General features: G+C 47.1%; 1 non-coding gene across 1 annotated transcript; it reads right to left on the bottom strand.

The window, feature by feature from the left end:
- Window positions 1-777: 777 nt before the first annotated feature.
- Window positions 778-852, bottom strand: Trnas-gga (transfer RNA serine (anticodon GGA)). Its single transcript has one exon. It is a non-coding gene; the product is annotated as a tRNA-Ser (tRNA).
- Window positions 853-14,490: the final 13,638 nt, after the last annotated feature.

Genomic DNA, 14,490 nt, shown 5'->3' with positions numbered 1-14,490 from the left:
AAGCTAATAAAGTAGCCCTGAAAAAGAAATGCAGAAAGAAGCCGTGACTATCAATACTCCCAAATCACGACAGAAAACTTCACTACGTAACATCCACACCTGCAAGCTTCCCTGCCTATAAACACTTTGACATCGTATCAGCCTTCATCGCTTCTTAGATTCTCCTCAGCTGATAAAATACGATGATGCCTCGCTCTAGGTCAAGAGTTTGTTCCTGCCGGTTTTGGTGACGGCATTCCGACATAGGCCAAATGCACAAAGGGGCGTACAAATCAATTTTCGAGACCGGTAATAAATCATAGGTTCGCGATGTCACGGCCTGGAGCCCTGTCATAGCCCAAGTGGCCCCTCATAGAAGTCAAGGCTAATCAGTCAACATCACCAGGATGCTCAGTGCCAACGTTGCCATAAAATTTCAAGTGCACGTCAGAATACTGCACAGCACCGTACTCGAAGCACATAGCGGTTTCATATTCTAGTCGGTTTCGGATCAAATCGGTTAAACTCGTCGATCTTGTGACACTGACGCACTTTCTTCAGAGCAGTCACTGCACATCTATGCAAAGGTGGTATGGTATGTGCCGCTTGGTTGGTATCCAAGCGGCACCCGACGCCCTTCTGTAAACATGCGAACGCGGCGTAATAGTTCAGCGGAAATCCGCTAGGTGGACATAAGTAATTAAAGGGAAACTGAGACATCCACCCAAATGTAGCAATTGCTACAATGGAAACCCAACCGGGTTCCTAGAAAGAAAGCCTCGCAGTTGAAGAAAAATTTGTCCTGGTCCGGGACTCGAACCCGGGACCACCGCCTTTCCGGGGCAGCCGCTCTACCATCTGAGCTAACCAGGCAGCTAGCAGATGGCAGGGCGAAGTCGAATTTGTCGACAACTCGAAGCAAAGGCAAGTATATGACGTTATAGTTCAGTGGAAATCCGCCAGGTGGAGATAAGTAATTAAAGGGAAACTGAGACATCCACCCAAATGTAGCAATTGCTACAATGAAATATCTGGAATACTTCTAAGCATTCAATTCCTGTAACTGGAGAGATTGTCTCGCCTTGCCTGGCCATTTTCTCAAAAAGTATTTTTCCACTTTTCTTGCGGCTAATTAAAACACCTGAAGCCACAACTATCACTGAAGCAGAGTCGAAGCCTGAGAAGTTGCGGATACTTGTGCTGTGTGAAGGCAGATATAAAAGTTACACATAAATATGAAAGTTACACACAAATGAGATAACGCTGCTCGCACATCACACGAAGAAGAGCTCAGCGTTCCAATTTCACTTTCGAGGACAGACGCCGCAAGGCAGCTTCGACACCTGGCACGCAGTCTCTCACTGACAGAGTGGAACTCGCCAAACTTACGACTTACACGACTGCATCAATTAAACCCCTCACTGCAGCTCCAACCTCCATTCGGACTTCCTCGACGTGAAGCTTCGCTTCTCTCTCGCCTTTGGTTAGGAGTTGCCTTCACAAAGGCATACTCTACATTAATTGGAGTGACCGACAGTACAGCATGCGAGGTCTGCGGCACAGACGAAACTATCGACCACCTGCTGTGCCACTGTCCACGATATGCCCCAGAAAGACAAGAGCTTGCTAACGCGCTAAAAAAACTGGACAATCGGACTCTTTCCATGCAGGTGCTGCTGGAACACCGCCCCTATCGCTCGTCGGCCCATAAAGCGGTGAAGGCACTTTTGTGCTTCTTGAGGACGATGGGCTTGTGCCAACGTCTGTGACTATTAATGCAATAACACACGCGTCAGCGTACTAACCGCTAATTCTCCTTCTTTCCTTCCCTCATCTCTCTCTCTCTCCCTGTCATCTTTGTGTTCCCCTTTCCCATTCCTCCGGTGTAGGGTAGCCAACCGGACGTTATTCTGGTTAACCTCCCTGGCTTCTGCCTTTCTCTTTCCTCCTTCCTCCTCCTACACATAGATCAAATAATTATTGAGTGGTCAGCCGTATGCCACAAGCACCCCGGCCTTTATGTGAAGTTCGTTCTGTCCTTCACTACGATCCCTACGATATGCACTTACGCCGTTAATTACATAAAAATGTCGTAGCTTTGTCCAAACGCACTGAATTAAGTGATCGAACTGTGCGCCACCAGGAGAGCTCACAATTAAGGTAGCATAATTCGAGCGACGTCAATGTTGATCTTGCTGCTACGACGCATTTTAGTGATCGCGCTTAGCGTCGGGCACGCTCCACACTGTTCACTTCACGATACCTGGCCACTGTGACCGGCTTTATCGCGCCGTCATGTTGGCCTGACTACTGCGCAGCAGGCGCGGAGCACCGTAAGGTTGTTGCCGGCTGGACGAAAATTCTTGCACTGGGATTCACAAACGCCTATGAAGGGTTTCTTACGTAAAAGTAAGTGAGAGGGGGAAACTATATAAAGAACATCGCACGAGGCGACTAAAGGACGTGAGGGACGTCATTTCGCCCAGGACTGATGTTAGTCTGGGGTTAGAATAAGCATATCTGGCCAATCATAGGAAGATGATGGCTGTCGTCTGCTGTGGCATTTTCTTCCCGTCTGCTTTTACCATTGGCTGTTGCCTGTGCTGGCTTTGTGTATGCAAAACAAAAACAATGTGGTGTCTTTATGAGTGTTATGCTGCGCTCGTTTTTACCAAAAACGAAGTGTCTCCAGTTATACGTCTCTTTGTGGTTATAAACATAAGTGTTTGTGTGCGTGTGTGTGGGGTGTGTGTGCGTGCGCGTGCGTGCGTTTGTGTGTGTTTGGACGCATGCGACAATTATTCGCTTCGTTCGTGAGATGGATTTTATTTCACATCATCACAGTGGTGCTACGTAATTTTATACGCCATTTCTTTTTTTATTTCAACGTATTGACGTCCCATAGCGTCATATCATAGCGTCATATATCATATCATAGCGTGATAGCGTCATAGCGTCATAGCGTCATATCATAGCGTCATATCATAGACAGAATTTCCATCCGTCGTACGCATACGTTGGTTCACAATGTAGGCCACTTAATGAGCAAAACCGTGGCACAGACACTACGTCCCTTCAACTTTATGCTGAATTAGAACTATGAGCTATGTAGTAGGCACAGCACAAAAGACAACAGCGAATTGTGCAACAGCAACAAATTTTGATAACTATAAATGTTTAATCGTTTTATCATTGTTTCATTTCTCATGGAGAATTATAGCCTCAAAGCGTTCGAAAAAATAATCATCCGCTGCTCTATGAGAAAGAGAAAGCTCAAACTAGAAAAAAATACTGTAGAATAGGGCTGCAAACACATCAACGACAATCTTGACGGTTGTCAGGGACGGACATGACACTTATGTTTGCTAACACCCAATAGAGAGTCATGACCAGCATGAAAATTCAGGCTACTGTGCGCATATAGAAACGTAGCCTATAAGACATTAGGCAGAAGTTCGCCGCAAAGCATTAACGTTACTGCCTTCCACAGCACCGTTCGCTCAATACAATTATGCACTGAAACAGCTCAATGCACTTTGAGATGACAAATCAGAGTGCACCACAAAGATATAAGCAAGCGCCATTCTCCGCTATCAGTTGTGGCCTCTGGCCAATCAGCCGCCACAGCGCTTTCCAACGCTTACCTGCGTCAGCTCGAGCGGCGCAGCTAGACATAATGATGTTCGCAAGACTGCTACAACGCTATCGTAGAAATTTCTTCTTAAGTCGTCATCTGCGACGGCTGTTTAGGTTTTGTGAATCGACCTACTTTTACTATTGGCGTAAGTACTGAAGTTCGAACCTGTGCTACCCTTACATATAGTCGGGTACCACTTTAGAAGACAGGAGGAGGCCCCGCCCAGCTGACCGAAGCGCAGCAGCCAATTCCTCCGCGACTCAAGAAATAGTCCCGCTCAAGAAATTGTGACTGCTTATAAAACGCGTATTTGTCGGTATAATCAAGATTTGTGTTTCTTGACGAGTGGTTTGGTAAAACTAGGATGATGGAAATGCTACCGCACATGCCGGATCGCGAGAGAAAAATAACTCCGTGCCTTCTACAACGCTGTGCGTCGTCTGCTACGGACCAAGATCGACGGCACCGGGCGTAGCAGTCGCATAGCATAAAATTCATATATACTTTTTGTGTGTTTGCACAACCTTATTTTTTAATGCGTTGGGCTTATTTTTAATTAATTTTTTTTTCTTTTTTTCGCGGTTGCGAACCTGCGATCTCGTGAGTTCGCGCACGATCGCGCGCGTCATTCCGTGCCAGTTTTCCGCCATGGAGCCCAGCGAGGTGACATTGGAACGCGATCCTTTGTTGCCGAACGAGCCTTGTGTCGCCTCGATGACCACACCACCAAGGAGCCTCGGAAAGAACAAGAGCGGCCACATCCTGAACAGCGATTCACGCAACATGATCTTCCACTGCTGCACGTTTTGGCGTAACAGGCAGCCTGAACGCAGCGTGGAGGACACGAGCAAGTTTGTCACCGAAATGCTGGGTGTCAGCGAAAGGACTGTGTTCAGGGTGAGGGAGGAAGTTAAAGCTTCGGATTTTTCGGGTGGCAAACTGACGACGCCTTCGCGAAAGCGCCCACGCAATGCGGAGAAGAGAAGACGCAGCGCGAAGTTTGACAGCTTCACGTTGAGCGCGCTGAGGTCATGTGTGCACGATTTCTTTCGCTGCAACGAGATACCGACGGTCGAGAAGATAACTACCGAGTTTCCCATCACTAAGGCGGTGTACTGTGCGTCGCCTGCTTGTCGAGATCGGCTTCAAGCATGAAAAGAGAAGCCGCAACTCGCTGCTTATCGACCGAGATGACATCACGCTAGCGATGACAATCGCTACCTCCGTGACGTGGAGCGCTACCGGGCCGAAGGCCGAAAGATCTTCTACCTGGACGAGACATGGGTGACGGCGGGACACACTCGGTCGATCGTGTGGACAGACACCGTGGTGCAGAAGCACGAACGCCTGTTCGCTCGAGCAAATGGCCTGACGACGGGTCTAAAACAACTTTCTGGGAAAGGTCAGTGCTTGATCGTGACGCACATCGGCAGCGAGGATGGTTTCGTCGACGGCTGCTTGGATGTATTCAGAGGCCAAAAGACAGGTGTCTACAACGAACAAATGGACGGCAATCGCTTTGAGGGCTGGTTCAATGACGTTCTGCAGAAGGTGCCAGCTGGTAGCGTCATTGTTTTAGACAATGCCCATTACCATAGCCGGCGAGAAGAGAAATTGCCGACGACGGCCTGGAAGAAGGAAAAGATACAGGAGTGGCTCACAAGCAAGAATATCACCTACGGTGGAAGGATGATAAAGAAGCAGCTGCTTGAGCTGGTGGCATCTGTAAAGTCACGCTTTCTGAGCTACATCGTAGAGAACACAGCTGTAAGGGCCGGTTGCATTGTACTCAGGCTCCCGCCGTACCACTGCGAATCCCATTGAGCTTGTGTGGGCCAAGGTCAAAAATGGCATCGCTGCGGACAACAGAGACTTCAAGCTGTCCACGGTTGACGTCATCTTGATGGATAAAATCAAGCAGGTAACGGCGGAAGACTGGAGGAAGAGCATTCAGCATGTGATGGACTTGGAGGCAAAGTTCACACTTGACACGTCTGGGAGTGAGCACATTCTACCCATCATCATCCAGCTCGGTGAAGATGACACTGAAGAAAGCGACTCCGACTGCGAGCTGTCTGGCACTGAGCCACTCGACGAAGCATAAAGGCTTCTTATTAACAAAAGAACAGCCCTTATTAGGGCTACCAAAATTTTGCCGGTGGGTTCGCAACAGCCAACCATCCATTCCGTGACCTCTCAAATAAATAAGCAGTTCCATTTATGGCATGTTCCTTATAATAGAAGCTCAATTCTGATAAGCAACGCCCTGCACATATTGTGCTCGATTTAAGAAGTGGCATAGAAACACATTTAAATGCTGGCATATCTGAATTGAAACACTATTGTGAACCCTGATTATCGTTGCCGGGCTCAAAATGCTCATTCGGGCAGCCACCGTCGAGTTTGACGCGCCCCATAGTGAAATAGCAGTAGTCAGAGCACGCTTTATGGTTCTGTTAGCAGTCTGCACTGGAAATCACAGTCATGTCATAGCGAGTGGTGGTGAAATAGCAGCAGACAACACGAAACTGACAGCCACTGTCAGCAGCTTGAATGCCAAAGCACATTCATGTGGTTGCATTGTTTATTTTGTTATCTGGCTCACAGAAGTAATGCGAATAAGAGAACAAATATAAGACATCATTAGTTTAGTGAGGCCCAAAATACTCATTCAGGCAGCCACCGTCGAGTTTGACGCGCCCCATAGTGAAATAGCAGCAGACAGAGCACGCTTTATGGTTCTGTTAGCAGTCTGCACTGGAAATCACAGTCATTTCATAGCGAGTGGTGGTGTAATAGCAGCAGACAACACGAAACTGACAGCCACTGTCAGCAGCTTGAATGCCAAAGCACATTCATATGGTTGCATTGTTTATTTTGTTATCTGGCTCACACAAGTAATGCGAATAAGAGCACAAATATAAGACATCATTAGCTTAGTGAGACCCAAAATGCTCATTCAGGCAGCCACCGTCGAGTTTGACGCGCCCTATAGTGAAATAGCAGAAGTCGGAGCACGCTTTATGGCTCCGTTAGCAGTCTGCACTGAAAATTGAAGTGTTGTGATAGCCAATTTTCAATTTATTAATTTGACTCGAGCAAGTAATGCGAGTGCAAGCACAATTATTAACATGATTAACTTCGCTAGCATTTTTGTCATATTTACGTATCGGAAAAATGCTCAGTAAAGTTTAACGTGTTTTAGTGAGTCACTTTGTTCATTACAAGCCGTAGGCAAAGTTACGGACAGATTCAGACAGTGATTTTGGGGAAGTAATAAATGGTGAAAGTTGCAAAAGCTCTCACAGCACTGCTTTGCTGGACTCTATTCACTAGAAAACTGCATTTGTAATGATGAAAGCGTCAAGACAGGAAATGATACCCCACTGCACAATGTTATAAATGTGTACCACCACATGTGACGGGCAGCAAAACCATCTGTTTATTAATATTGAATGCAACAACATAGCAAGGTGCTGCTTTACAATATGGCACCTTTTCATGTGCACTTCTGGCAAGCTACCGTATGCACTGATGCAAACACATTAACAGGCGAAAGAGACGAAGTAACTGTGCAAGCCATGTGATGCTTTTAACATTTTGTATCTGTCAATGTTTCTGTTGTCACAGCTGATAGAACTTTCTTTGGTGCAAGTTGATTAATCACGTTGCAGCAACACCACAAGAAGCAAGGTCAGAATAGTAGGAGAAAACAAAGCAAGGTGGCAGACTGAGGAGGCAAGGTAGACAAGAGAGAATGGCTGTAATGACATCGAAGAGGCCAGCTCTGCTATTCACAGGACTTGGTGCTTTGAATGAGACGAGTTAATGGAATTGTAAAGAAAGTCGTGGCTGCAGCATGCTTACAAGAACAAATGCAAAAATAAAAGGATAGAAATAGGAATAAATACATACACGCACGGAAGAACTCGCATATTCACACACATGAACACAAACGCGAGGGCGAAAACTAAGATCTAAAATACAAAAAAGGGCAAAATAACAAATATACACAAACACACTAGAAAACGCGCCCACACATTTAACGCAGACGCGAGTAGAACTATTAGGAGTCAGTTCACAAGCAGCTGTGCCTACTTTGTCGTAGTTTTTTTTATGTACATATTGGCTCGGTTGCCTTCACTGTCATAGGAATTTTTTAGTAGCGACATATTACGACAAAGCGCAAAGCTGTGTTGTGGGAAAGCAAGTCGAGCGCTGACAGCACAGCTTATGCGCGATTGTGTCACAGCAGGCTTTCTACAGCTGGCACGTGCAGTGAGCGGAGAGTTCTAAGCCACACAGCGACGCGAATTCATGCCAATCTCCCTTGAAATGGCACCAGTGTATGAGTTGTAATTTTATATTAACATTTAGGCTCAGGTTAAGGAAACAAACACTGCTTCCAAACGCCTGACCGTTAACAATCCAATGACATTCGCTCAAGCAGCGCGTGTTAGTCACTGATTGTTAGCATTGGTGGAAAGCAATCAATCGACGGTGCTACACAACACTCGAACGACGCTGCTAGCCGCTCGGCTATCTTATCACACTGCTGCCAACGATCGGTCGTTTGCACGCTGAGCTGGCAGCCACGAATCTTTGCGTTGGAGGTTGCTTTCACAAATCATTTCTGTTGAGAAACTCGCACGTTGGTTTCATCCGCGCACCATTTTCTCATTTATCCTGATAATGGTTTTGCTCCATCACTTCACCACGTCCGACGAGGAACGCAGGGGCACAGTACACAAACGCACCTGCCGCTCACAGTAGGTACCAGACTTTGGCGAACTCTCCTCGTCGTAACTTCACCTAGGAGCAAAACAAAACACCACGGAACAAACACGTACGATGCTTCTTTGCAGCGGTATGTCGCCGCGGGATACTGTTTCCACACGAAGCGCAGCGCAGCGTCACCGATGTTCGCTGCAATCTTTCTTCGCCGGCTCACGGCTCAGAACAAACGCACGCGGCACAAATTGTGCATCGTAAGCTCACAATAATATTTCCGGCATGACAGACCACCACAAACAATTCGAATTCACTCTGACGAAGGGAGACGCACAGAGCTGACGCGACTCGGCCCAGTTGGAAGCGAGGGCGGCCATGTTAGGCATGTTCTCCGTCGGCGGGGACACCGGCCGTCCGGCTCATGACGTCACCTGAAGTGCGCGCCCATTGGTGCCGGCTCGTGTGCATCCGCCTTTGAGGGGCAAATACCGCTGTCTTCTAAAGTTGTATCCGACTATAGATGCATTTTTAGACTACAGCGCTCGTCTTTGCAGCGGCGGGGATCGCAAGCTTGCTGATCTTACGAACAGTTTTAGCTTTGTCAACATACTTTTTTCGTCTTACGCCAAAATTTGTTCGTAAGTTCGCTTAGTGAATTCCGCCCCTGAGTCGTATTTCAAACGAAGAGAGAGAGAGGAAGGGAAAGAAAGGCAGGGCTCAGTGTGATGCCCTACACGTGAGGAGGGGGAGGGGTGAAGACAGAGAAAACTTGAATCTACAGAATGCCTCCATCAACTATATGCCGCATCAACTAGATGCGGAAATCAAATGTACGTACTGGGCTTCTTTTATTTTTATTTATTTCTTTATTTTTGCTATCTGCAGCTTTTTTTGTAGCACAATCAGATTGCAAGTGATCGAGAACACACTGACAAAAGGCCGCGCAGTGACCAGTTCCTATTGGGAGCCTCTGCTTCGAGAGATAGCGAGGAAGCGTGAACTAGCCAACATGAAAGCAACATACAAACAAACATACAGACACACGAGGAGGCTGTAAAGGAGTCAGCCTGTTTCGATAAAGAAACCGCACGACTTCCCTCGCGAGCTCTTGTGCCAGAGCCTACCTCTCTAGCGCGACGGCTCATTCGTCCATCCCCTATCCTCCCCCCCCCCCCCCTTTATGCCTCGCATCGGAGCCGCTCTAGGGTGAGGGAGGAACGCTATATACCGGCAACTCATCTGATCGATGCGTGCCGCAACAGGTTGGCTCCCTCCCACGGCGCCGGCCTTATATAGTCTGGCTACACTCGCTCACGTTTTCACCGCCCACCACACCCGGCTTCATTTGCTTACCTACTCGGTGGGGCATTCCTTCCCCCACCACAGTGCCTTTTGGTTTCGTTTTTCTTATTTTTCAATGGCCGCCCTGCGTGCACCGAAGCTTAGAATCGCATAGACCGTCTCTAGAAACATGTCGGCCTGTGTGTCGCTATAGGCCTTTCTTGCTTTTCCGTGGCCCGTCCCTGCACCTTTCTCACCGGGAGACATAATTTATCGATTCCAGCTTCTGCCTGTGTCGAAAATACGAGAGTAGAGACCAGCTGATGCCACCGCACCTGAGAGATGCACTAAGCAATGGCAAGGACTCGCGAAGACACACCCTACGCGACAGCGAATGGAGTCGCTCCTCTGTAATAGAGCAATGGAAAGCGATTCGGTTTATGCCTTACGCAGGCAATGAGCAATATGAATATTTATTGCAGAGGAGCGGTGAAAAATGACCATGATCACCTGGTCAAACATTCGGCTCAACCCGTGCCACCGACGTCCAGCAGCCTGCATGCGGCGCGCGAACATGAAGATACTTCATAAGAGAAAGACTGCCATCAAGGGGCCGCGTTCTAAATCGATCAATATCGCGGGCACATTTCAAATTCTGCGTAGCGTAACGCAGGGCGCGCTTCCAGTCACCGGTGCCCCCGACAACGTGAAAATTACGCTGATGTGTTGAGCCTCATTTGGAACAGCCGCTTCCGCTGAACTGGCCAATCAGCGCGAACTGAAACTGATGCGTTCTAAAATTGTGACTCGCAAATACGGCCCCAATAATGAGCTTTAGAAGTTGCGGACGCGAATAACTTGCATGCACATGGACGCTAGCGTGCGCAAGAAACAGCGTAGGTTGCAGTATACGCATGGACGCAAAACCACATAATGTTTCGCCCACAGTTTCCTTTAGAGTCCGTTATTTTTAGGTAGGGTACTTAAAGAGCTTGCTATATGCGCTCCAGCTGCAACCCGCGAGCAACCGAAAACGCCTTACACTTGAATAGATACTTTTATTGTTAAGTTACTTTTTTTGATCATACTTTTTGGTGATACCTTTTTAATACGCAAATAATTTGTTTTTATGATGCCTGGTCTGCTAATCGCTATCGTGAAGCCACGAGGCATACCAACCCTGGCGTAGAGAGAGAGAGAGAGAAAATGATTTATTGAAAGACAGGAAAGTTAACCAGGACTGAGCCCGTAAATTCCGCAATCAACGCCTGCATCGCTACTCTGTCACTTTTAAAGTTGTAGTGCCGCAAGCTAAATGCGCCATATAAGTTCATACAATTACGAGAGAAGAACTGGGGCGCTAGTGTTTCCGCGAGGTGCAGGCAGGGCAGTTCACAGCCAGCACCGGAATGATGGGCAGTATGCATGGTATTTGCCTAAACTTCGTCATTATGGCTTTCAAATGGCCTTGTGACTTTGCAAAGTGATCATTTTTAAAGAAATTACTACATTATAAATAATTCAATAAACGTTATTACAATGCTTTTTTCCAAATGCAATTTTCTACGCTTTTTCGGACAAGCTCAGTCAATATACGCCGTAGGCGAGACCGTCATCTCCCTTTTGCTTTCTTTGACAGCCTCAATATCAAGAAATCCAATCATTCGTCAGTGGCTTTTAAGTTGATCACGCTGATCTTATCGCATGATACATACGGATACAGCATACAAATTTATATTGACGGTTCGACCTCGCCTACCTGCTGAGCAGCCGCAGTTGTCGCTCCAAAATGTGTCACACTGAAATTCAAGGTGCCACACATAACGACATCTACGGCTACAGAACTTGTGGCCTTACGGGCCGCTGTGAGCTATGCCACTGACGAACCAGCGAGGAAATGAACCGTATTTTGTGACTCAAAAGCAACTCTTCAAGACTTAAAATCTGCCTTACGTCACGGAGCATATGCGCAGATTATATCCAAAATAAAAGAAAATAACCATCAAGCTCTGCAAAAAAAAAAAAAAAAGGGCACAATGACATCTTTCAATTGCTTCCGCGTCAATGTGGCAATGTCGGTAACGACAACGTTGACAAGGCTGCCCGTTCTGCCCTTGGTGAAATAGACACTTTTTGACTTCCACTGGCGAGGACAAACGCTGCTATAGAACTTCGTTTGTTTGCTAGCAGAACCGCACAAGTTTTCTGGAGTTTTCTTCTTTTTTTGTGCTCTTCTTTTCCTTTTTTGTAACATCTCTTTTCTATTATTTTTTATTCCTCTTACCCGCTTTCCCCAGCACAGGGTAGCCAGCCGGTCTGAGAACTGGCTAACCTCCCTGGCTAACCTCCTTCCTCCTCCGAGCGCATAAAATTTTCGTTCTCGTGACTTGTTCCGCGCTGTCGGCGTATCGATGCAGGGCTAGCTGTGCTTTTGGGATGTTGGAACACTGGAAACAATTGTCCGAGTTTGATCCAGATCGGAGGGTGTAGTACATGTCCTTCGACACAATGCACTTGTGGCAAACCGTCGCCATAAAGTACGCGCGCAGTCCGGCGCGTGCCGGACATCGTGCTTCCTCAGTGCAATGAAACGAAGGAGGAAAGCGCGCTCTAACCCTGGCAGTTTTAATGTTAATGCGTAAGCATTACAGGGCTTCTTCCTACGGAAATCTATCTGTCTGTCCGTCTATAACGCGTATCACGGCTTGCTGCGTTTTATACATGGGGTCCTATGACCCGGGTATATATGACAATGCCTTATGACTACGCATGACTACTGCGATTTATGATTATGTCTATAATCATAAATCATAATTGACAGCCAGAATAGAAAGAAAGTAGGCCACTACAGTCGGCGCGACAAGTAACGCTACCATATTTCTGCAAAAATGCCAAATCCTATGTAAGACCAGCAGATTAAAAGATTTCATTTGGCTTTACTTACGAAAGCATATAAAACACTTACAGTTGCCGCAACAGTCACCGCAAAAAGAAAGCAGACAGTGCACTTGCCAAAACAAGTACCTATACCACGCGGAATGAAAGCAATCCACTGCAGTTGCCACACCAACTGTGTCACACAGTTAGTGTAGAAATAAAGCAGGCCACCGCGGTTCCCAAAGAAATAATAATTAATAATGTCTAATTAGGCAAGAAATACTTAATCCGACCCGCCGGGGTGGCTCAGTCAGCTAAGGCGTTGCGCTGCTGAGCACGAGATCGCGGGATCGAATCCCGGCCGCGGTGGCTGCATTTCGATGGAGGCGAAATGCAAAAACGCCCGTGTGCTTGCGTTGTAGTGCACGTTAAAGAACCCCAGGTGGTCAAAATTAATCCGGAGCCCTCCACTACGGCGTGCCTCATAATCAGAACTGGTTTTGGCACGTAAAACCTCAGAAAGAAGAAGAAGAAGAATACTTAATCCTAATCAAGAATAATTAAGGGTGTCTAAGTTTAATAAAGCCTAATTTCGATTGATTAACAATAAATTCATGAAGGCTAATCAGAATTAAGCACAATAAAGGTGACGTAAGCCTAATAAACATTAAATTAAGACCATATTACTTAAGCAAAATCAAGATTAATAAGGGTAATAAAAATTAACTGATATTGCATTACTTAACCCTAATTCAGATTATTTACGAATTCAATATTTTACCCAATAAGATTAATCCGACTAATCAGGTTCACTAATTAGGCAATTGCCACAGGTCATTGCAATACTTGCAGCACGTTGCGTCATCCTTGACACAGAGAGCCGCGGTGTGCGTAACTCGGCCCCTCAATTATTTGTTGCATGAGTGTAAGATGAGAGACTGGAAATAATGCTTCCGCAGTATCTGACAAGTCCCACTAGGGTGTTTCCGCGGTAATTTATTTTGCTCAGGTGGCGCCTTTGCCCGCGACTATGGCGCCGCAGCACCCCCAGGTGGCGTTGTGGTTGTCGATAACAGCCTGGCCAGTTGCCACTCTTTGCTTGTGGCAGGTCGCATACATGGGGGGAGCGCGGGTGAGCGAAATGGCGACGTAATAAAGCAGGGAATCACTAATACTAAAGACGGCAGTAATTGCGGACTAACTGGATAAATTGAAATTCGAAGTAGCTAAGTACGTATATCTCTGAAATTTCTGAAAGATAAACGCCATGCAAGTTTGTGAAGCGGATAACTGAGGCAGGGCGTGCAGACGTCAATGCGCATTAAAGCACTGCAGTGTCTAGGCGCAACTACGGAAGCGGCTGCCCATCAACTCAGCCATAAGCTGCAGGTGCGAGTGAAAGAAGCGAAGGTGAGCCGAGGATGGTGGCTTGATCTCGCGCGTGCAAGGGAGGTAGGCGAGGAGGAACACCGTCTTCCACCGCGTCAAAAGCACCGGTGTGGAGGGGAGTTTTACTGCAGCGGCGGTTGCGGATGCCGCGCGTGCCCTATCTTGAAAGCGGTCTGTGGTCAGTATAGACTTTAGGTGCGCCTAGGGCTCATAGCTTCGTGTGCGCTGTGTTCTCGCCGCGTAGTTTGCGTTGAAGCGAGGGGCAGCACGAAGGTCAATTCCCACGCTGCTGCTGCCGCTCTTCCTCACGCCATCGTTTTGACAGCGAGTGCCCCCGCTCATCCAGCGAGATGTGTTTATGTTTGCCTGTGCGCGCGTGACACTGTGCGCGTTTATTTAATAAGCGAATCTTTACGAGTTTACACAGTCGATAAAACTACTATCGTTCCTTCGTATATATGTGTACTAAATTGCTGCCTAAATGGATGCTTCGTCTTTCGGACGAAACTACGACTTTTTAAAATTTAGGTTGAACACTTCTGCCACAATGCGCTCTGCCGTGTGAAGCAGTCAAAGCGCTAACGTTCTCGCAGGCT

This window comes from Dermacentor silvarum, chromosome 1 (genome assembly GCF_013339745.2).
Source record: "Dermacentor silvarum isolate Dsil-2018 chromosome 1, BIME_Dsil_1.4, whole genome shotgun sequence".
Classification (NCBI taxonomy): domain Eukaryota; kingdom Metazoa; phylum Arthropoda; class Arachnida; order Ixodida; family Ixodidae; genus Dermacentor; species Dermacentor silvarum.
Note: the sequence above shows the minus strand (reverse complement) of the source record. Positions and strands in the feature narration are given on the sequence as shown.